This window comes from Dermacentor albipictus, chromosome 3 (genome assembly GCF_038994185.2).
Source record: "Dermacentor albipictus isolate Rhodes 1998 colony chromosome 3, USDA_Dalb.pri_finalv2, whole genome shotgun sequence".
NCBI classification, from domain to species: domain Eukaryota; kingdom Metazoa; phylum Arthropoda; class Arachnida; order Ixodida; family Ixodidae; genus Dermacentor; species Dermacentor albipictus.
This window is the reverse complement of record NC_091823.1, coordinates 192,979,123-193,003,498: the sequence shown is the minus strand read 5'-3', so window position 1 is coordinate 193,003,498 and position 24,376 is coordinate 192,979,123. Positions and strand designations below refer to the sequence as shown.

Genomic DNA, 24,376 nt, shown 5'->3' with positions numbered 1-24,376 from the left:
ATTTCTATTCGAATGATAAAAGAGAATATAGATATGTTAGGGTCAGTATTATGCCACTTGTTTACCCATTCCGTGAACTGTTCTAGATATCCGCCTTAGCTGAAGATAGCTAAGGTTGTCCCTATCTTCAAAGAGGGAGACCGAAATGACCCTTGCAATTACAGGCCGATATCCGTGCTCAGTACCATTAATACTATATTTGAAAAAATTGTAACGCATCGGTTCCACAAATTTATTGATAAGTACAAGGTTATGTGCCCACAGCAACATGGCTTTCGTCCGAATCATTCAACTTCGTCAGCAGTGTTAACGTTAACTCAAATGATTAATGAAGCTTTGAAAAATAATATACTTGTATGTGTCATATTCCTGGACCTAAAAAAAGCATTCGATACAGTTGATCACAACATACTCTTACATAAACTACAACATTATGGCTTCCGCGGTCGCTCATTAGATCTTCTTACTGATTACCTTCATGAAAGAGTACAAGTAGTAAGAATAAACAATATTGCATCATCGCCTAAGCATATACGCACTGGAGTCCCCCAAGGATCCGTCCTTGGACCCCTTTTATTTTCATTATACATTAACGACTTCCCACTTATTTTTGGTACAAGTGAAACCCTTATGTACGCCGACGACACTTGTATTGTAGTAACAGCCGATAACACTTGTGATCTTGAAACTAAAGCAAACGAAGAGTTGAAAAAAGCAAGTGAATGGTTCTCAATGAACAAACTTACGATTAACGTCAGTAAAACCAAGTATGTGGTATTTCGAACGCGTAACAATACCTTTCCTGCTAAATCATTAAATTTAGAAATAAACGATTTTCCATTAGACGAAGTCAACTCATTTCAATATCTTGGCGTGACTTTCGACAACAATCTGCACTGGCAAGAACAAATAAGCGCAGTTTGTAAAAAGCTCGCATCAGGATGCTATGCGCTCTAACAAGCACGGCATAGTCCCGATACTAACACACTGCGTATTTTATATTTTGCACTCATCCATAGCCATATCACATATTGTAATGAATCATGGGGTACGACATACAAAACTTATCTTGAAGCTGTACGCAAACTTCAAAAGCGCGCCCTGAGAATAATTACCCATTCAAGTTACGATAAACCAAGTCTGATTTTATTTAACAGAATGACTGTGTTGCCGTATGACAAGATACACGAATTAAAAATTGCCACGTGTGTCTTCAACATTGTTAAACACAACCTCCCTTTTCATGTTTCTATATTTTACTCATCTTATCGTGCGACCAGAAATCAAACGTGCGGTAATTTTAATCTTCCTCCAACTACAAATATTTACGGACAATGTTTGCTACAGTTTTCAGGATCAAAAATTTGGAATAAACTACCAGCAGAAATAAAACAAGCAAATAATTTTTCATTGGTACTTAAGAAATACTTGCTTACCCTCAATAATGCTTTTCAATGATAACAATCACGATGTCCTTTCTTTTATTTAGTAACTCGCTGACACCTGCAGTGTTTCGATTTTGTCTAGAATAATATTGTGTGTTCCTAATAATGCAGAAAGTAGCCTGCAATCCTCCTAACTAGTGTATTATATTTACTTAGAAATGTTTAATAGTATAAGATGCTTTTCACTCTTTCGCATTTCATTGTGTATGCACGTGATGTATTTTAATTGCTTTGTACTTGCAATTGTTATTCATTTTTCATTGGACCCGACACTAGCCTGTGGCTATGGGTCCAACCAGTTCTAGTATTTCTGTGTGTTCTATGTCTGCAAATAAAGAATTGAATTGAATTGAATATATTAGCATTGGCTGTCTTTCATTTGACTCGCCCTCGTATATTTTGCAGAACTCCTACTTGTTACATGTGCTCCCTGTTGCAACTATAATTTCGGTGCAATTACTCGCAATGTACGACCGGTGACTGCTCCTGCGCAATACATTGTAACAAATGGCAGCGTCACTGAGATTCTTTCCTGGTTGTTGCATATGTACAAAAATGTAAACAAGGTTCTTGAATGACAAAGTTGCATTAAAATATTTGTCCTTAACTTGATTATTTCACGTGCTTGAAATTTTTCGTATCAACGGCATACACCGCTTTGCTGGTTTAAAACTGACATAGTTATAAAGTTCGTGTGATATATTCTTTACCTATTAACTAGGCAGAAAATATGAAAGCATTGATACAAGTTATTTCGGGCGCAATTTTTGGGATAAACGAGGATATGCTTTCATCAAAAATACATATTTTACTTCTCTTGACAGTATGTAGCGTTCAAGAATTCGTTTGCAACACACTAGCAATGGCAATGCGCTTATTATTCATGCATTTTATCCCTCGACAAGTTCTATAAGGAAGAGATCGAGCTGCAACGAGAGCCCCCCCCCCCCCCCCCCCCACAAAATTTCTGGCTACGCCACTTATATTTACATGTGCATACACACCCATATATACAATTTTATATATAGATTGTAGTGGGTAATATGTATGTGGCGCTGTGCGGACTGCCACCGCTGCGGCGCGAAACCCGAGCTCGGGCTGCTGATACGAAGGGCTAGGACTCGCCGGCGGCTCCCTTTTTCAGTGTACAGCAACGGGGTACAAATCTTTGGTGCACTGCTGATAACCGCCCAATATGCTATGCTCGCGGTACCCCGGGACATGTGGCGCGCTTGTGCCGCCGGCGCTTACCGGCTTTCGTGGACACCCCGCGACCGCCCAGCTCCGGCTTCCGACCATTCCGTATGCCTCAACGACGACCACCGGAAGTCTACGCTGCTGATGACATACCAGCACCTTAGTTACAGCGCTACGGTACTCGTCGCGCGATCGCGCTCCCCTCGTCGGCGCTCACTCAAACCCATGCGTCGTAGGCCCAGCCCCAGTACTACTGAGGTGGAAAACTGATTTCCGCAGTTCCTGAGGTACGAGCTTCGTCTTCGTCGGAACATCGAAGTCCTCGTTTTCCTCTAGCTAACGTTATTGAAGTGTCCGTTGGTGGCATCAGATCTCTTGCGCTCATCGATACTGGTGCTGCTGTATCCGTGATTAGTGAGAAGCTTTGTCGTGCATTACGGAAAGTGACCATGATACCTTCGGTACCGTTGCTTAGAGCAGCCAGTGCACAAGTTCAGTCAGTCGCTATGTACACTGCCAGGGTGCTGATTCAAAACATTTTGTATTCGACTGATTTTTTGTGTTAACTTGTTGCTCCCACGATGTGATTCTCGGTTGGGATTCTTTGTCGAGCCATCATGCCGTCCTTCACTGGGCACGTGCTGAGGTTCACTTCTCAATTCTGTGCGATTTGCTATCTCATGACTTTCAAGTTCATTATGTTAGCAAGATCTATGTAGCTTCAGATAGTGACCTTCCTCCTCACAGTGCTGTATTTGTCCCTCTTTTATGCGCATCGCTTGCCGAATCGACGGTCATGTTTACACCCGCTGCCGTCTTCATTCGCCGCCAGCCTATATTGTTGCATTTTGCCCTCCTCATGGTTCATCGTGGCGCTGCAGAAATACTGATTTCTAACCCAAATTCGTACACTTTGGCTTTGCACTGTGGCGAGACTATTGGTACCATCCAGACTGTGGACGCTGACGTTATTGTGCATTTCCTTGTTGCCAACAACGTGGATACTGCCAACGTAACTGCACTGACATTCCATGTGCCATCTAACCGAATATCACCGGATGTTTTTTGCCGCTCTATTGCCGATGACCCCGAGCCGACACAGCGTGAGTGGCTAATACTTGTTCTAAATGATTTTCATGCATCTTTAGACTGCAGTCAAGCATCATTAGGCCACACAAGTACCGTCTTTCACCACATTGATACGGGGCATCAGGTACCTTAACGCCGGCGTCCGTGCCGCGTGTCATCCACCGAGCGTCGTGTCATCACCAAGCAAGTTGACATGAACGTGATGTTATCAAACCATCCTGCAGTCCTTTGTCGTCTCCCATAGTACTCATTAAGTAAAAAGATGGCTCGATTCGTTTCTGTGGGGACTATCGTGGCCTCAACAAGATTACACGAAAAGATGTCTATCCTCTACCGCGCATAAGTGGCACCCTGGATTGTTTACATGGTGCCGAATTCTTTTCTTCTTTGGACTTGTTGTTCATCCATTGGCAAGTGCCAGTGGATGAACCCGACCACTCGAAGGCAGCTTTCATTACGCCTTATGGCCTGCATCAGTTTACAGTAATGCCATTCAGCCTCCTGCAAGGATGACGGACAATATTCTGCGAGGCCTCAAATGGAAGACGTGCTTCTGTTATTTAGATGACGTGGTAGTTTTCTCGCCTGACTTCACCACTCACCTCTCCCGTCTACAGGAAGTCCTTACTTGCCTTGCCACCACCGGCCTTCAACTTAACTTGAAAAAGTGCCGCTTAGGAGCCCGCCAGCTGACCATACTTGGCCATGTCGCTTCCAAAGACGGCGTCCTTCTCGACCCTGACAAACTTCGTGCTGTCGCAAAATTTCCGCGGCCGACTACAGTGAAAGAGCTCCGATGTTTTGTCGGTCTTTGCTCTTATTTTCGACGCTTTGTGCACAATTTTGCCTGCATCATCGCTCCCCTGACGAAGCTCCTGGCTGGCCCTGGTGACCTTCGCGATTGGACTCCGGCTTGTGACAAAGCCTTCACTACTTTGCGTCGACTGCTTACCTAACCGCCTGTTCTACGCGCCACTACGACCCGAGTGCACCGACCGAAGTTCATTCGGATGCCAGCGGCGTTGGTCTTGGAGCCGTCCTTGCGCAACGCAAGCCTGGCTTTCCGGAATAAGTGGTTGCATATGCGAGTCATGCCCTCACGATGGCAAAAACCAATTATTTTGTCACAGAAAAAGAATGCTTGGCTATAGTTTGGGCCTTAAACAACTTTCGCCCTTACTTGTATGGCCGTCCGTTCGACGCTGTGACAGACCACCACGCGCTCTGCTGGCTTGAGTCACTGAAAGAACCGTCGGGGCGTCTTGGACGTTGGGCTTTTCGGCTCCAAGAATTTGACATTCGCGTCATCTATCGATCCGGGCGTCAACAGTCTGATGCAGATGCATTCTCCCGAACGCCCATGCGATCCGACGAAACGCCACCCTCATCCATATAGTGCCCGGTTGCTACGCTTGCTGTTACTGACATGCCGTCTGAACAGAGAAAAGATCCGTGGATTGTGTCTCTCATTGACAATCCTAACAGTTCTTCAATCGCTACATGCCCTCGAGCCCTTCGTCGCCAAGATGCCCATTCCGTGCTACGGGACGCCATCTTGTACCACCGAAACTATCAATCAGGCGGCCGCAATTGGCTGCTAGTCATCCCTCAGCATTTGCCTTCCGACACACGCACGTATTTTCACGCCGACCCACAACAAGCTCGTGCTGGCGTCCTGAAAACCTACGAGCGGCTCCACCAGCGGTACTACTGGCAAGGCATGTATTATGTCCGCAAATACATTTGTTCATGTGCAGCGTGTCAGCGACGCAAGACATCTCCTCATACGACAGGCCCTCTGCAACCTTTACCGTGCCCTGCACGTCCTTTTGATTGTATTAGCATTGACCTTTATGGGCGTCTTCCATGCAGTGCTAACGGAAATTGTTGGATAATTGTCGCAGTAGACCACCTCACAAGATATGCCGAAAGGAACCCAAAAATGTCGCCACGACAACGATCAGCCCATACAGACTTTCGCCGAGGGCTCTCACGTCTGGCTTCGGCTGCCCCTCCAAGCTCCAAACCTTAGCCCAAAGCTTGCTCCGAAATATGAGGGTCCGTACCAGATCGTCGCGTGCGCATCGCCTGTGAATTATGCGGTCGAACCGGTGACGCCATCTTCGGACAAACGGCGCCGTGTCCGCCCGAAGCCGTACTACAACCCCCTTATCTTGCCATCACCTTAGGTCGTCAGGATGGCTCCTCTTCGGCAATTGTGTCGGGTAATATGCATGTGGCGCTGTGCGGACTGCCACTGCTGCAGCGCGAGACCCGAGTGCAGGCTGCTGATGCGAAGGGCTAGGACTCGTGATCCATCGAAGGAGCTGTAATAGACCCCAATTCACTATATATATATATATATATATATATATATATATATATATATATATATATATATATATATATATATATATATATATATATATATATATATATATATATATATATATATATATATATATATATTCGAGTGCTGTACCGCTCAGGCCGTAAACATTCGGACGCGGATGCCTTGTCTCGCTCCCCACTGTCAGGCCAGCCTAATTATCAGAAAGTACGAATATGCGAATCCTCCCTCACCGCCGTGGATATGCTTTCGGAGCAGCAGAAGGATCCATGGATTGTTGCTATGCTGGCTTTTCTGTCAGACCCATCAGTGCCTGCTACTGGCCGTGCATTGCGTCGCCAAGCACACCACTTCGCTGTTCGTGACGGGCTCCTGTATCCTATACCGCCGTAACTACCTCTCGGACGCGCGCAAATGGTTACTCGTGGTTTCTCGGCATCTACGTTCGGACATATGTGCAGCGTTTCACGATGACCTGCAATGCGCACATGCAGGAGTACTAAAAACATACGCGCGCCTGCGAATTAGTTATTACTGGCGCGGGATGTACTGATTCGTCCGCCAATATTTCCGCTCCTGCCTCGCCTGCCAACGCCGCAAGAATACCCCTCATGCCTTAGCTGCTTCACTGCAACCATCGCCTTGTCCAGGACGGGCTTTTCACCGGGTCGGAGTTGATCTTTATGAGCCCCTTCCGAGTACCTTAGATGGCAACCGCTGGGTACTAGTGCCGATAGACCATCTCACACACTACGCCGAAACTTCGCCTCTGCCCAACGCATCGGCGCGGGATGTTGCCGGGTTCCTTCTGCGTAACATCATACTTCGCCATGGAGCCCCCAGAGAGTTGCTGAATGACAGAGGCCGCGTCTTTCTGTCTGATGTTATAGAAGCCCTGCTCAAGGAATGCAACATAATTCACCGTACTACTACTGCATACCGCCCGCAAACTAATGGCATGACTGAGTGCTTTAACCGCACTATTGGCGATATGTTAGCCATGTACGTCGCATCTGGCCAAACCAATTGGTACCGAATTCTATCCTTCGTGACGTACGCTTAAAATACCGCCACACAGACCACTACATGATTTTCCCCGTTCTTTCTACTTTACGGACGCAAGCCTTCCTGCACAATGGACACTGTCCTTCCCTATCGCCCTGACACTACGGAGGCTACTACCCGGTCCGAAGCCGCTGCACACGCGGAAGAGTGCCGAAAGCTCCCCGCACATTTACTTCGGAAGATCAGCAGCGACAGAAGCACCTTCGCGATATTCCCTCCTCTCCGGCACCCTATGCCCCTGACTCACTGGTCTGTCTTTGGGTTCCCGCAACCAACCCTGGGCTTTCACCCAAGCTTGTTTCCAAGTACCAGGGTCCCTACCGTGTTTTTTGTTTGTATTATTTCTTTTTCTCCTCACGTTTTGTTTGTTGTTGTACTCCGCCACCGTCATTGCTGCACTGTAAGAGGAAGCCAGGACCTCTCAAGCTGTCTATAGAGCTTTTTCCCTGGCTGTCCTCGCAACACCAGTTGCGGAAATAAACCTTCAACCTTCAACCTTCATCAGTCAAACGTCTCCTGTGAACTATTTGGTTGAACTCCTTGAGCCGCCTTCCGATAAGCGCCGCCGAGGGCGCGAAATCGTGCACGTTCAGCGGCTCAAGCCGTACTTTGATCCACCTCGGCTATTTTGCCCGTAAGTCACCGAGACGGCTCCTCTCGCTACGTGCTCTGCAATCCGACCATTCAAGCAAGTGAACTATAAGTCTCCTGGCATATATATATATATATTCTGAATGTATTCATCATTTTCTGAAGATATGCAGTATTCAGTATGTTCAGAAAACAGAAGTTGCCGAGTGATAAACACGGCATGTAAGGATGGTATTCCAGCAGAGTGATGGAAATGAGTGGTAAACGCCCATGCATTATCAGTCCAGAGGGTGCAGAGGCATTATCGCGATGCAGAATTCAGCGCCCTTATTTCGACAAATTTTGTCGCATGCAGCATAGACGAACTCTAAGACGCTCCAATGAGACCTTACAAATTGTTGCTTTGACACTTTGACCTTCATGAACAAATTCGTGGCGCATAATTCTTGTAAAACAAGAACGATCAAGATTACTTGAATTTTGGTTTTGTTTTCTAGTGTTCCTCTTTTAGGTCTCGGGACATCTTCATTTTTCCATGCCTTTCCAGCTGCTTCATTTGCATGTCGTATTCGTAAATCGAAGTTTGTTCGTGGTGACGATCGTCTTCAGAATTGATCGCTGTCGTGTGAAGTTCTCAAATAAACGCGACATGCATTTTGTCTCAACTTCTTGTTTTGTTCCTCCAGTTTGGGCACAATTTTAACCCAAATCTTCTTCGATTTCACCTTTCCACTTTAAATCCGGTGAACATATGACTTTATCGATCCAGGTGCTCGTGCTGTTATTCTTACTGGCATACGCCAGTCACTGGGCACCCGATAACGCGCACAATTGATATTTCCATAACAGCACGAGGTGGAGGATGCGTCCTAATCTTGCATCGTCCTTCACGTATTCTCCGCATTCCCGAAAACTCTGGACTTCAGCACAGTTCCATCCTTTAGGGCATCTTTTCCATACGCCTTCTATTAATTTCTACAAAATCCTTTCCGAAGTTCAGAAGATTGGCATAGATCATTTGTTCTGTCTGATTGTCGATATCTACTTTGACACAAATTAAAATCGGTAGCGCACTAAATTCTGGCTCGTCAGACAGCAGTCCGGCTTGTAATGTAGGTGAACCGGGTTCTTTAAAATGGAGAAAGCGGTGCTGCTGCATCCTCTCACACTTTTTTTCTGGCTCACAGCTGTTACCAACGCGGGCCCGAAGACATGGAAACTTCAGCCAACATCGTGTAGTCTAAACGTGTGGCTAGGCCCGACATTTAGGACGTTTTAAAGCACACGTTTATATTTACATTTGGTAAAATACACAGGAAATATGCAGAGACGATATTCAAGTTTAAGCTGTAGTTGCTCATTCCTGGTGATCATGCGTCTGCCTCGTCTTTTACGCGCAAGCGTACATTCCTCGTCTGTTAAATATACCACACAACTACACCAGGTAAATATTTCTGCTAGCGAAGCTGCCATAGAAGTCAATACGTTCAAAACATGGCGTTTCATCGCCGGTTCATAGGGCTTAGGGTCATCTGTGTTGTGAGCGAAAACTTCCAGCGGATGCGAGAGGCAAAACCAGCTCTATATTCAGAGACCACAAAAGCTAATGCGCCAACTTCGTCTTCTTTCCAAAAGGAGCGTGGTAGCTGCTCGTGTCCCTCAATTCATTTTCTTCTCTTTCTTTGCTATGCTTTAGTTGTGACATTAGCCTCTTTTCCTAGAAAGCATCGTCCCGATGCTTTATCATCAAGGCAGCAGGACGGGGACACGCCGCGGTGCGGTGAATTCACTCGGACATATAGGGTTTCATCCGGACCACGTGCACAACCTCCGGTAGGTGCCGTCGATGCCTTGAGCAATGTGGACTATCGGGAGAAACCTCATAGGCGACAACAGTGAGCCGCCGAAGAACATTATGCGGCCCGAAGCAGCGCTTTAATGGTTTGTCCGAAAGGCCGCAGCGGTGAATGGGGGTCCAAACCCAAACTCTCTCTCCGGGCTCGTGCGAGAATGCTCGGTGAAGAAGGTTATGACGTCTCGAGGCGTAATTCTGCTCCCTATAAATACGTATGCGATCAAGTTGTCGCGCTTCTTCAGCACGCTGAATGAAGCTTTCAGCATCCGTTTCAATGTCATCGCATCTAACATAGTTGTGACTTCACGACCATGTAGGACACGGAACGGTGTCATTCGTGTTGTCTCTTGCTGAGTCGTGTTGTAGGCAAAGGTGACATACGGCAAGATTTCATCCCAGTTGTGCTCCACATCCACGTACATGAAGATCATATCCTCGATCATCTTATTCAGACGTTCTGTCAGCCCGGTCGTTTGCGGATGGTACGCAGTTGATCACCGGTGAGCACTTCCACTAAGTCTTAATAATGTGTCCAACAGCTCGGCTGTAAATGCACATCCCCTCTCAGTTAAGAGTACTGCTGGAGCACCGTGCCTCAGTACAACATCCTCTATAAAAAATTGGGCTGCTTCACTTGCCATGCTACGCTCCAGAGCTTTGGTTTTCGCCTAGCGAGTGAGGTAGTCTGTGGCTACAATAATCCATCTGTGACCAACAGCTGAAGTTGGAAATGGGCCTAGAAGATCTATTCCGACTTGAGCAACTGGAGTTTCGGGCACTTCAATAGGATAGAGGAAACCTACTGGTCTGGCTGCTGCCACTTTTTGCCTCTGGCATTGAAGGCATGTCCGGACGTATTGTTGAATGGTCGCCGTGAGTCTTGGCCAATAGTAATTTTGCCTCACCCTACACAGTTTTCATGTATAGTCCAAATGACCGGATGTTGCTTCATCATGGTATGCCTGTAATACTCCACTCCTGAAAGGTGTTGGGACGGCGAGTAAATAGGTGTTTTCATTCGGAGAGAAGTTTGCCTTCTACAGGACGTAGTTACGCAAGCAAAATGATTGTAGTCCTCTTGGTAGTCCTTGAGATAACAGATGTGTGACCCTTGAATAAAAATTTAATGGGTAGAAAGTACGGTTGCTGCTGTGCGATTGTATCTGTGTTAACAACTCGGACAGAGGCTGCATCGTCGCCATCTTCCACATTGGCAGATTCGAATGGGGCGTGAGAAAGGCAATGGGCACCTGCATGCCGCTTTCCCGATTCATCGAGAACAACCATGTCGATTTCTTGCAGCTTAAGGCTCCAGCGCGTCAATCGTCCTGATGGATCCTTAAATACCAGCCAATTTCACCAGCCAACGAAGGCAGTGGTGGTCACTGACGGTATTAAAGGAGCGGCCGTACAAATACGGACGAAACTTCATAGCGGCTCACACCACCGCAAAGCACTCTTTTTCCAGGGTGGAATAAGTCGGTTGCGCAGAGAATAGGGTTCTGCTTGCATAAGCTATTACTCGTTCCGCACCGTCTTGCCACTGCACGAGTAGTGTTCCTAAGCCAGCATTGCTGGCGTTGGCGTGAACCGCTGTCAGGTCGTCTTCGTCAAAGTGTCCGAGGACTTGGGGCTTTTGGAGGCGTTGCCGCAGATCGTTGAACGCTTGTTGTGGTTCTTCACCCCATACAAACGTGACGTCTGCCCTGGTGAGGCGTGTCAAGGGTGATGCGATTCATGAAAAGTTCCGAATGAAGTGTCGGTAATAGGCGCCCAGCCCGAAAATCGTCTAGCTGCGCTTTTGTCAGACGGCGCTGGAAAATTTGCGACGTCAGCTATTTTGTCGGGACCACGCCGTACACTTTCAGTGCGGGCCACATGACCGAGGAATAGAAGCTCTTCAAAGCCGAAGTGGCATTTTTTCGGCTTTAGCGTGAGACCGGCAGATAAGATGGCTTGAAAAACCGCATGTAGTCACCTCAGGTGCTCATCAAACGTTGCAGAAAATACAATCACATCGTCCAAGTATACTAAACACGTTTTCCACTTGAGGGCTTAGAGTATTGTGTCCATTAGTTGCTGAAATGTTGCCGGCGTGGAACACAAGCCGAAGGGAAGAACTTTAAATTCCTAGAGGCCGTAAGGTGTCATAAATGCAGTTTTTTCTCGGTCTCTCTAATCAACTTCAATTTGTCAGTACCCGCTCCTTAAATCCATTGACGAGAAATAACTGGCATGTCGCAGTTTATCAAGGGAATCGTCTATACGAGGTAGCAGGTAAACATCTTTCTTTACGATCTGATTGAGCTTGCGGTAATCAACGCAGAAGCGTAAGCTGCCATTTCTTTTTTACTAATACCACTGGCGACGCCAAAGGACTCTTCGACGGCTGAATAACGCCGTCTTCCAGCATTCTTTTGATATGACTTTCTATGTCTTCGCGTTCCCGTGGGGCCACCCGATACGGGTTCTGCCGCATGGGCCTGGCTGCATCATCAGTGATAATTCGATGTCTGCTCAACGGCGTCTGACCAACTCTCGACGTCGACGAGAAGCAGTCCTGAAACTGATGTACAAGCTCCAGGAGGCTTTGTTTCTGCACAAGCAATAAGCTTCGGCGAACATCAATTGGTAGGTCTCGAAGCACGGGAGGCAGGCTGGTGGAACCCCCTTGCTTTACAGCGAAACAGTCCGTGACCTGAGTGAACTCTTCAACGTAAGTGACTGTCATACCTCTTGAAAGATGCTGGCGCTCATGGCTAAAGTTTGTTACGAGAATTTCTGTGTGTCCAGAGTTAATCTTGACCACGCCTCTTGCAATGGATATGCCATAGCTGAATAAGCAGCGCCGGAATCTGTTCGGCCACAGCGTCGGAGTTGCTCGCTTTGTCGCATGTCACCGACAGAAGGGAGCATGAGCGCGGAGGGATAGTCACGTCATCATCGGCGACGCGCATAGGTCTACGTCGTTGCTCTGTACAGAGTACAACTGAACCTGGGCCCATACTAAGCATGACCGACGTGCCCTGAATGTTTATAACGGCGCGGTATTCACGCAGAAAATCCATACCCAAGATCAGGTCATTGCAGCACTCCAGCAAAATGACAAAATAAGCAGGGAAGGCCGATGTACCAATAATAATTCTAGTGGTTATTTTACCTGTGGGCGTCATCAAATGGCCTTCTGCAGTTCTTGTGTGGGGACCCGTCTATGAAATGTAGACCTCCTTAAGGCAATCGGTGAGTTTCCTGCTTATTGTAGAGAAGTCCGCGCCAGTATCTACAAGCGCTGTCACTGGCCGTCCATCTATGTAAACGACAAGGTCGGCGCTAACAATTTCCACTGGAGTCAGCGAGGTCGTATCGTCCAGTTGTACGGATGACGTTGGGGGTGTTGGAGCTTCTCAACCGCCAGCCCCCCAGAGGTCGCTGCTTTTTGTTTCCCCGGCGAGGAGTTGAGGACCTGCCCGGACTACATCGGTGTGACTGCGGCGGTGCGGTGAAGTGCTCGGTGCAAGTGACGGAGAGTGGGGCCGACGATACGGTAGAGTGAATGGCTGTGCTGGCGTGGATACACTGGTGTCACGCCGGTTTTCCCAAAGAGTGCGTGGGAAGGTGGTTGGGAAGGCCCGGTATCCCTGGTCACGATACGGGCAAGAAGGGTAAATATGGCCGGCTTGCACGCAATGGAAGCAAAATGGACGTCGGTCGACGGTGCGCCACAAGTCCGTCTTGGGAAGAAGAGGTCGAGTGATGGGCGGCCTTTGCGACCAAGTTGGGGAAGTCGACGTAGGGAAGTAGGACGGCATTTTCACGGGCACATTAAGCTGCGGGGTTGGCGATGACGGCGTGGGGTACGAAGGAGTTAACGACTCGTTGTAAGGAAGAAGCAGGATCGACGAGCTGCGCGGCGCGGGGGTTAGATGACGGACGGCCGACGCGTAGATTATAGACCGTTGGTCTGGTAGCGATTCGGGCAAAGACAACGCTTGCCTGATTTCCGTCCGTACACACTGCGACAGAAGCTACCACTGGCTCTTGAGGAGTCACCACAAGGTTGCGAAGCTTCTCTCGAACGACATCGCGGATGAGCTCACGTAGGGAACACTCACTGCAGGCGGGCTATGCAGAGGCGCAGATCAAGGCGTTGCTCGGGCGGTCGTACTGGCGGCACCATTGATGAAGTGCTCGCTCGATCGTAGTAGCCTCCTTGATGAACTTCGCAACAGTTGCCGGCGGGTTGCGAAGAAGACCGGCGAACAGTTGCTCCTTGACGCCTCGCATCAAATGTCGGATTTTCTTCATTTCAGGCATCGCGCGGTCAGCTTAATGGAAGAGGCGGATCGTGTCTTGTGATTAGGTTTTTGTAGATGCGATCAATAAATCGCTGGGCCGAATCGCGATGATCGTTGTTAAGGAAGGTACCCAAAAGCTGCTGCCAAAATTCAGTCCAGCAAGACAGTGTGCCTCTCCTGTTCCCGTACCATGTACGAGCGCTGTCTGCCAGGCCGAAGTACACGTGCGGGAGTTTCCGTTCCGATTGGCCTTGGCGACTCTCTCATATTGTTCGAGCCAATTCTCGACGTCCTCAAAAACGGCACCGTGGATGGTCTAGGGAATCCGAGGGTGGTCAACAGTAAAACGTGAAGCGCCTGCCGCTGCCATTCCTTCGGACGGAGGACTCCTTGGCTGGGGGAGTTCCAAGGGAATTACCTCGAGGCTAAGACCCCGCTTTCAGTGACTGTAGCGGTGGACAGGAGTATCTACGGCCGGAACTGGTTGTGGGTTTGCAATGGAAGTGCCATTCCGCAGAGGAGTCCTGAGCATGAGGTGTTGAAGTCCAGCACTTCCACCAGTGTCACGACGTCGAAACCACAGGACGTAGGACGAGGATGCGAGAGACAAAGCAGCGCTGTATTCAGAGGCCACAAGAGCTAACGCGCCAACTTCGTCTTCTTTCCGAAATGGAGCGTGATTGCCGCTCGTGTATCTCAATTCGTTTTCTTATCTTTCTTTGCTATGCTTTAGTTGTGACAATATAGCTCCCCCCCCCCCTGACCCCGAGTTCTAGCGCACGCGTGCAAGGCACCAAGATTCGGGTAAAAAGCACGCTGAGTAAGCGGGAAAGAAATATCCCGCTTACTCAGAAAGCGTAAATTTCTGCGCGGCCTTGTACAGAAAAAACAGATGTGTCACAGAGACAATCCGAACCAGCTTTTCTAATGTAAGAAGCTTCCAATGTTTCACGTGCCGTTTGTTGCCTGCATCTACCAGAAAATCGTCACATCTGGGAATCCTGGTATACAACTGATGCAAGCAAGTGTTCTACTAGCCGTTCACTATCATTATTTTCTATACATTTAGCATATTCCCTAAGTCGGTCATTCAGGCAACACCCCGTCAGTCTAATATATGTTTTTCTTGTTATTATTTACATTATTATTTTTATTATTATATAGAGGCGGGGCATTCCGTTTCGTTTCGTCAGTTTCATGGTCCCCGATAGCTGTGTGCTTGCGCTCCGTGACGTTTCAGCCGTTTCTGGACTCGCACGGCTCGTGCATCATGCACTGGTGCACGAATACCTCATAAACAAGCCCTGCAAGGTTCTTCTGAGTGCCTAAAGACAGCAGGTGAGCACTCAAACCCAAGGACATAAGAACGCGCATGTACGAACCCCATGCACGCTTGAGACAAATGAGTCTTCGGAGGTCGTTCAGCTTTGATTGTGCCACACTTTGCTCTTACCTGTGGGCAAAGCTGAAAAGGAAATGCTCCCCCTCATTGCCACTTGGTATATGACGGGTTTTTCTGCGCCTAGCCTCATTCTGCAACTTCAGTAACTCGCCCAGCTTTTCATTCCGCCCTCAGTGCTTTTTCTGTGTGTCATCGTTCTGTAAACGTACTAACAGCTGAAAAAATACTGTTCGTGTTTATGTATTAGCTGAGTGTTTGACGTGGCAAAACCGCGTGAACAACCTTCACGTCTAGCATGATACGTTTCTGTCTTCCTTTTTTTCGGAAAACATTAGCATTGCCAGTGTCCTATGTGCAAATTTTGACCGTTCCTGTTCCCAGTATACAACGTATGACTTAGTGCCTTCAATTAAATAATTGTACTGCTGAGCGTTGCATTTGTGGGGAAAAAAAGTTGTTAGTTTATTTCACTTGGCCTTTCATTGAAGAATAGGCCTTTCTGCTAATGTTTTTATGTGTTGCTGCAAAAACTGACTACCTTCTGCTCCCCCTTGCTACCGTTACTCCAGTTGTGGCCAAGTAAAAAAAATAACATGCCATTCCGTTTTGAGTAGAATGTTATTTTTGTTCTGCAATGTCTGCTTTTTCATATTGTTCAATAGTAATTAACATGTAACGCATTTTATATACTTTTGTGCAGGCAATAAGTAATTAATTTTTGTTTTCTTGGTATGGCTGTCAATAAAACACTCATTTCTTTTTATAAATTTTTTACGTATTTTGCATGTAATTGTTTTTGCCATTGAAAGTGAATTTTCGCTTTCTACAGTTGTCATGACTATGTCACACACGTCGACCAGTTTTCTGCAATATCTCAGTGCATACATAAGAAGCTCGTGTACACACTGGTCATTAGGGCACTGTATGACAACCTTGTTCTTCAATATTTGTGCACATGAAACATCCTTCGCGTTTTCTTGCGTTTTACTTTTTCATATCACTGTGTGAACTTTTGTGTTGGGCAGTAGTCATGTACATCTCTTGCATCTTTCACTTTTGGTCATTTCCTGAGCATGTATCGTACGTGTCGTACTTTATCATACTATATTCTTACTTTTCGGAAAACAAAGTCAATGAAACGAGGCCAATGATATGTTGTGTTGGATGAGGAATTCATTTTTTACGGTCTCGCACAAGCCAGCATAATCGAAGTATCGACAAGATTCTTCATCATCATCATCATCATAATCATCATCCTGGTAACGCCCACTGCAGGGAAAAGGCCTCTCCCATACTTCTCCAACTACCCCGGTCATGTACTATTTATGGCCGTGTTGTCCCTGCAAACTTAACGTCATCCGCCCACCTACCTTACTGCCGCCCCCTGCTACACTTCTCTTCCCTTGGAATCCAGTCCGTAACCCTTAATGACCATCGGTTATCTTCCCTCCTCATTACATGTCCTGCCCATGCCCATTTCATATCTTGATTTCAACTAAGGTGTCATTAACTCGCGTTTCTTCCCTCACCCAATCTGCTCTTTTCTTATCCCTTAACGTTACACCCATCATTCTTCTTTGCATACACCCGCCGCGGTTGCTCAGTGGCTATGGTGTTAGGCTGCTGAGCACGAGGTCGCGGGATCGAATCCCGGCCACGGCGGCCGCATTTCGATGGGGGCGAAATGCGAAAACACCCGTGTACTTAGATTTAGGTGCACGTTAAAGAACCCCAGATGGTCAAAATTTCCGGAGTCCCCCACTACGGCGTGCCTCATAATCAGAAAGTGGTTTTGGCACGTAAAACTCCATATATTATTATTATGCTTTTCATAGCTCGTGGACAAGATTGCATGTGTGCAAAACACATAGGGAAACCATGGCGCAATGCGCGCCAGTTCACAAACCACGGCAAGGGCTCAGCGGCTGTACCTCTAGCGTGTCCACTAACCCGCTGCTCTTCGCCATGCAGCCGTTTACCGAGGCAATCACCCTGGCACTTCTCCGTACTTCGGCCGTCACCGCTCCTTCGTGCATGGCAATTGCGTGCGCGTGATGGCCCCACGCAAGCGATGACCTGGTGGCGATTACGACGCTTGTTCACGAATCTACTATCAGCACAACTAAACACACGGTATCGCCCTCGCTGTTCCTGGTCCTCGGTCAAGCCAATCAAGCACCATCGGCATCGACAGCTGCCTTCACGGCAGCTATAAATCTTCCGCATCTGTGCGACTCGTTTCGTGGGCTCAGTGGATGTGCCTCTAGCATGTCCACTAAACCGCTGCTCTTCGCCATGCAGGTTGGTCCACCACGCAGGTTATTTGCTAAAAGGACGAGGAATCACCTCTTGGTACAGCTGCCGAGCCCCCAGTGTTTGTTTTCTATGTCGTGTGAGTTCTTTACTGTTGAGCGTTTCCTGTTGCTGCAATCAGGCGAGATTGAGTTGAATCCTGGACCCCATACAGCTGCAGTCTTAGAGGAGCTAAAGAAATTATCTTCTGGGCAGTCTAAACCTCTCTCGGAAGTCCAGGATCTTAAACATCAGCTCCTCGCAACTATTAACGCCCTGATCGAGCTCAGTAGACGTCTCACAAGCGTTGAAACAAACTGCCAGAAAATTGAGCCCTTGAGGCAGCAGCTCGGAACCGTGCAAACCGACACCCCTGAGATGGTCCATCGGGTTTGTAACCTTGAAACTCGCCTTGATGATGCCGATAACCGCTCTCGGCGCAATAACTAGATCTTTCATGGCATTACGGATACTAACAAATCTGAATCATTGGCTCAGTCCGAAGAACTTGTCATTCGGCTGTGTTCTGACGAGTTAAATATTTTCCTAGAGCAAGGAGAAATCGAGCGAGTGCATCGCTTTGGTCGATACATCCCTGGTCGTAACCGGCCTATTGTCAAACTTTCCTTCTTTAAAACAAAAGAAGCCATCTTGTCAAATGGCCCCAAGCTTGAAAACACTTCCTACAGCATGGGGGAGGATTTTTCTAAGCCAGTACAGAATGCGCGAAAACATCTGGTCACTTTTGCACGAAGCCAATCGGTTCCTTTTTCTCTATGCTTTAAAACATTATACATAGATTAAAAACGCTAGATTTTTGATGAAGCATCCCAATCCGTGAAAGAACTATAGCTACCGCGTTATTACCAGAATACGTCTCGACGTGCTCTGCTTGGCCCCCGAGAATTATTTTCAATCTCTGTTATTTTTTACTATCATGAGAAGCTTTCTTCCGATAAGAGAACAAGTATCAGATGTAGTATCTTCATCAGGCAGTGATCTACTTATACTAACTGAAACATGGCTTACCAATGATATCGCTGACGGTGAAGTTCTTAGTGAACTACCGACTTTTGATGTTTTTCGTAAAGAAAGGCAGTATACTCGGTGCGGTGGCGTTCTTATAGCTGAAAAAAAAACGTCTAATGAGCTCCACAGTCGATGTGGCCACTGACCTAAAAATTATATGGCTTATCGTTCGCGCTAATCTGCAGCTACTACTTCGTGGTATCTGTTATCGTCCCCCCAACAGTAATCTTGACTTCCCCCGCGATTTTAATAACACCTTGAACCATTTAACGAAAAAATTCTCGAACGCTTGCATTTTGCTTTTTGGGCATTTCAATTACCCACATATCAATTGGTCAAATTATTCCAGCACAGTTACTAGCATGGCAGGAGCTAGATAATTCTTAGATATTTCCCTTAATTTCAACCTCTCCCAAATGGTAACAGAGCCAATGCGTGCAACTCGTGGCTCGGCTAACATCCTAGACCTCATACTAACCATTTATCCTGAAAGCATGGCCTCCATTAGCTAGCTACGCGAATTAAGTGATCACAAAGTAATCCATGCTGTTTTCTCATTTTCACCTATACTACGTCATTCAGATGAGAAAACAATCCGCCTGTATGAAAAAGGGAATTATACCACGATGAACAACGAAGTAGTCGCATTCAATCAATCATTTGAATTAGGTTCTGAAAATCGGTCGATACAAGAAAACTGGTTACTTTTCCAAAATAAGATGACTAACCTCGTGGGGCTGTTTATACTAAGTATCTTACTTCGCTCTAATCGCAATAAACGGTGGTTCATGAACACACACATAAAAAAAAACTGGAAAACAAAAATAAACGTCTATTTCGCTCCGCTAAACTGAGGCCAATCCCTAGCTCCTGGGAAAAATACTACGTATCTGAAAGCGCCTACCTGATAGCTATCCGACAACAGAAGCACCCATTTTTTCTAATCAGACCTTCCGCGCATGCTCCGCAGTAACCCCAAAAATATTGGAATGTTATAGATCCCCAGTCATTCCCTGGTGTCATAATTTCGAAAGATGGTGCAATTTTACCGGATATTGACTGTGCCAAGCTGTTTAACAATGCATTTTCACCTGTTTTCACTACCGAACCACACAGGCCTCTTCCTGTTGTCCCTGTCGCTGTCATGTCTGCAATGCCGGATATTATTTTTTCACCAGATGGAATATGCACACTCACTCATAATCATAAATGATCCTCGTCACACGCTGTTGAAGGTATCACCTCAAAGCTTTTGAAAAACACGAAGCGCATCTCTGCCATGTATCTAATCCTGCTGTATTCCCAATCACTATCATCAGGCACGCTCCCTAACGAGTGGAAAAAGAGCAAGATTGGTCCAGTCTACAAATCAGGTAACCATTATTCACCGTTAGATTATCGTCCGATATCCATAACTAGTGTCCCTTGCAAAATAATGGAACACGTCATATACACGCACGTAATGAATTTCATAGACAGAAATAACTTTTTACATCCGTCGCAGCACGGCTTCCGTAAAGGCCTGTCATGTGACACACAATTAGCTACATTTCTTCATGACCTGTATTCATATCTGGATACTAACACTGTGACCGATATTGTTTTTCTTGACTTTGCAAAGGCGTTTGGTAAAGTAGCTCATCAACGCCTATTATTAAAACTTTCTCGCTTGAATTTCCATCCCAATGTCCTAACGTGGATAAAAGAATTTCTTAGTAACTGATCACAGTCCATCAGTGTTAACAATACTACCTCCGAATTTCTTCCCGCAACATCAGACGTACCCCAAGGTTCAGTTTTAGGTCCCCTCCTGTTCCTAATATACATTAACGATCTTCCATTGCATGTTTCCTCTCAGATGCGATTGTTTGCGGATGACTGTGTTGTCTATCGAACTATTACTAACAGTAATGACTTCATTTATCTCCAAAATGACCTGAACGACATTACAGCCTGGTGTGATGAGTGGTTCATGGTCCTACACTCTGCTAAATGCAAATCTATGTCAATTTCCCGCAGCCGTAATCAGCAGGACTTTCTCTACACAATTAATGATATCCCAATGGATACTGTAAACTGAATTTAAGTACCTTGGTATTACGATCACTCATGATTTGAACTGGTGCTCGCATATAACTAACATCATATCATCTGCTAAGAAAACCTTGGGATTTCTGAAACGCTACCTTCGCAATGCTTTTCAACAGGTAAAATTACTAGCATATAAAACACTGGTTAAGCCAAAACTCGAATATGCATCACCCGAATGACATCCTCGCCAGATTTACCTCAGCAATGCATTAGAATCCGCACAGAATCAAGCCGTAAGATAGATTCACTCGCCATGCTCATATGATATCAGCCTATCACCATTAAAAGTAGAGTTTGGTTTGGACACACTAGCGCACCGTCGCCGTATCGCGAGCTTATCATTATTCCATAAATTCTACACCAGTTCGCTTCGCGAGGCACCTTGCATTTTACCAACTCCACGCATATAACTGCGCACAGGCTACTCACTAAATCTTGCTTGCTCTAGTGCACGCACTGTCACCTGCTCATCATCATTTTTTCATCGTACAGCTAAAGACTGGAATGGCTTTCCCCACAACGCCGCTGCCATCGCCACCTCATCTGCCTTCGTGGAAGAAGTAACAAGTGTTCTGTCTGTAAAATAACATAGTGAGCAACCTCCTGAATTTTTGTACACCCACCCCATATGTAATACCCCGCAAGGGGTCTTTAAGGTAATAAAATGAAATAAAATGAAATGTGCGGCGGAGCACGCGCGCGATAAGAAATGACGCGTTGCGTACAGCTCAAAAGAAAGCAATAGTAAACGGTGCGCGCGGCATAGGGAAGGTGTGAGAGGGAGGGGAATGGGTCGCCATAATAAAACAGAAAAAAAAATGAAAAATTGGCCGCCTTTCGAATACTGTGAACAGGGTTGCAAGTCAAGCTCGGAATCCGCGGCTCTTTATTGTTGTTACGCCTCGCTTGACGTTTCCTCACCGCTAGGTCGGCACGCCGACGATGAGCCCTTTGCCGAGCGAGTTCCAGGCGGCGTTCATCAAACGCCACCTGTTCTTCGGTTGAACACGAGGCCCGCTCTCGTTGCCCTTACTTCGACGCAGCATGCTCTTCGACAGGACGAACCAAACGCGGCCACCCTATCTTACTGGCAGGTCTGAACTGGAGGGAAACGGCGGGCGCAAGGCAAGCCAACATGCGATCACTCACTTTCTCTCCTCCGGAGGGAGGTAATGTCTGTGGCTGACTCGCACCTTGCACTGCGTCTACTTCTTCACGCATGTAAAACCTCGCTTTAAAGGGTGCGTAAATGAACCCGCGGTGGCTGAAAGAGTCCAAAACCACCTTATTGAACATAGTGAAACAAATTGCTCCAACTAGCCCTCTCCCAAGCGGAACCCCAGATGTGCAACGCGAGCACCCTATGCATTTTCTGCATGTTTGCACGAGACATACACAAAGATTGCACAATGTACCACACTTAGCAAACATTGATAGGTTTCGCCCCAGCGAACCTGTCGCTTTTTCCCTGACTAGTGGCTTAACTTCGTTACAATATTCGATGCTCAGGTCATACTGCTCTAGAGGCACACCTATGTACTTAGAAGGAACTGTTCTCCACTGCAGATAAGCGAAAGGGGCGGCGTAATATTCCAGAGCCTACGTCAATATTCCACACTGTTTCCCAGTTGATTTGGTGTTCTGTTTGCTTACAATTTTTTTTTGCAGTAGTTGTAACCTCTCGAGCAATTGCCTGATCACTGCTGCTTGTTCACTGCTCGATCACTGTCTGTTCGTCAACTTGTTTCCCGCTTCATGCTCATGAGGGATCAGGAAAAGACTTTCTTAGGTTCACTAATGCAAGTACCACTGAGAAGTGCTTGCGATTTCAAAGGAAGGATCAAGGGGTATACAAAGGAGGTGGTTGCCTCATTTCAATGCTTAACGGCTTGATTTTCACTGTAGTATCCAAGTGTTGTAATAAAGCAGATTCTTTACAAAGACTTGAATGATGTCATGTTGCCACCATGTATTGGATCGTCTATATGTCTATATGTCTATCGTCTATATCATCTATATATCCGTGCATTGGATAGTCTATAAACTATGGAGGCGCAAGAAATTATGTTTTAAAAAGAGTTAAGCAGATGCCTGTGAAACCAGGAACAAAGCCGTTCCTTTTTAAATCACGCACTCAAACTATTCCAGTTAAAACGTGAGTTGCTGAAAAGGACATATATGTGCCATGGACAACAAGCTGTATGCTGTGGAACACGCCAGAAACACTAGAGCATGTATTTATAGAGTTTAGGGCGCGCTATATTTTGGGATGTGATGCAAAGAACCCAGAAAAAAGAACTACCCTTAACTCCTATGGGCATAACATACGTACCCATGGACAATGAAAACAGCATACCATATGATATGATCAAGCTTCTGGGCCTCCATAGTTTGTGGGCGACACGTTTTGCCATCAGACACGCAGGCGTTAACAATCGATCAGCAAGGGAGAATTTTGTGGAAAGTGTGTGTTACATTCACGATGTGAATCAGTCACAAGCTGGACCTCTTCACTGGATGAACCTACTTAATGAACTTTCACAAATGAAACAAAAAATTAACGCTTATGCCAACCCTCTGTATCTGCTTGTTGCAATAAAAATCTAAGAAATACAGGTAATAAAAACCGCCGTTGGCTGAATACGTTAGCGTGGGCGTGGTGGTCTCGCAACCTGGAGATCGTTTGTTCAAAATTTTTTATTTTCGCGTGGCTTGAGTTTTTTTGTACGGCAACGACGATATAAGTAAGGCAATTGAGAATTTTAGCTGTGCGAGCCAGCGGGCGAGCGTAGACGCCAGTGCGCATGCGCAGTGCAACACGTGAAATGGCGTCTATGCGCTGGCCCACTGGCTCGCTGACCTATGGCTCTCTAATAAAAGCGTTGCTTGAAAAAGAAAGAAAGCGAGCGTGAGTGGCGCCGCGTGTCTGCTGTTCGTGTTACCATGAGAACGAAAAAAATCGTGTGCGTCGACATTTTGCTAAATTATCGCCCGCGTTCTACGACCGTGACTTAAGGGGGGCTCGGCGCTAGCGTGGAGAGAGCGTCTGCGTTAAAAGAGCCAATGGCAACCATGCGGAGATTCACCCCTCGGGTCACAGTTTCCGGTAGCGCTTGTATCATTTTTTCTTCGGTCTTGCGTTTTACGCTTCAGGTTTCCAAACCGGATTCACTGGGCCTCTTTGATTATCATTCCCTGACAGACCCGGGCTACTTGGGACTGCTGTCCCACATTCGGTTTTCTTGAATAGCTTCTGAAGCTCCGCCCACCAGTCCGGGAGCCGCCAGAATCGCGTTCGTTTTGCATGGACCGGAAGACGCACGCTGTCCACGGGCTCTCGGAACTGTCAGCTGATATTTGCTCGGATATGCGCAAGCACCTAGGGACGACCGTTGTGATTAAAACATTCGCGCGGCGTTTGACACCATGTAGCGAAAGATGCCGTGTGCTTCTATGCTATGCATGTTCCAGACGGCAAATATTGTGCGCTTAGTTATCGCTTCCGTTACATCGGTGCTTTGTGTGCCATTCTGCGAGTTTTTCACGTGTGGTTTAATTACTGCAGCATTAGTCCTGGAGTTTTTTCAGAGAGAAGCATAACAACCAGGCCCATGTGCTTGCTTTTCGGTGTTTCGCGAAATCTGTCGTGCACATTGCTATATGCGTAGTAAACAG

General features: G+C 46.7%; 1 protein-coding gene across 4 annotated transcripts in view; it reads right to left on the bottom strand.

Moving 5' to 3' along the window:
• The window catches only part of LOC139057690 (acid phosphatase type 7), a 297,629-nt gene that overhangs the window by 156,229 nt on the left and 117,024 nt on the right, over nucleotides 1–24,376 (bottom strand). The gene's annotated exons all lie outside the window — the stretch shown is intronic.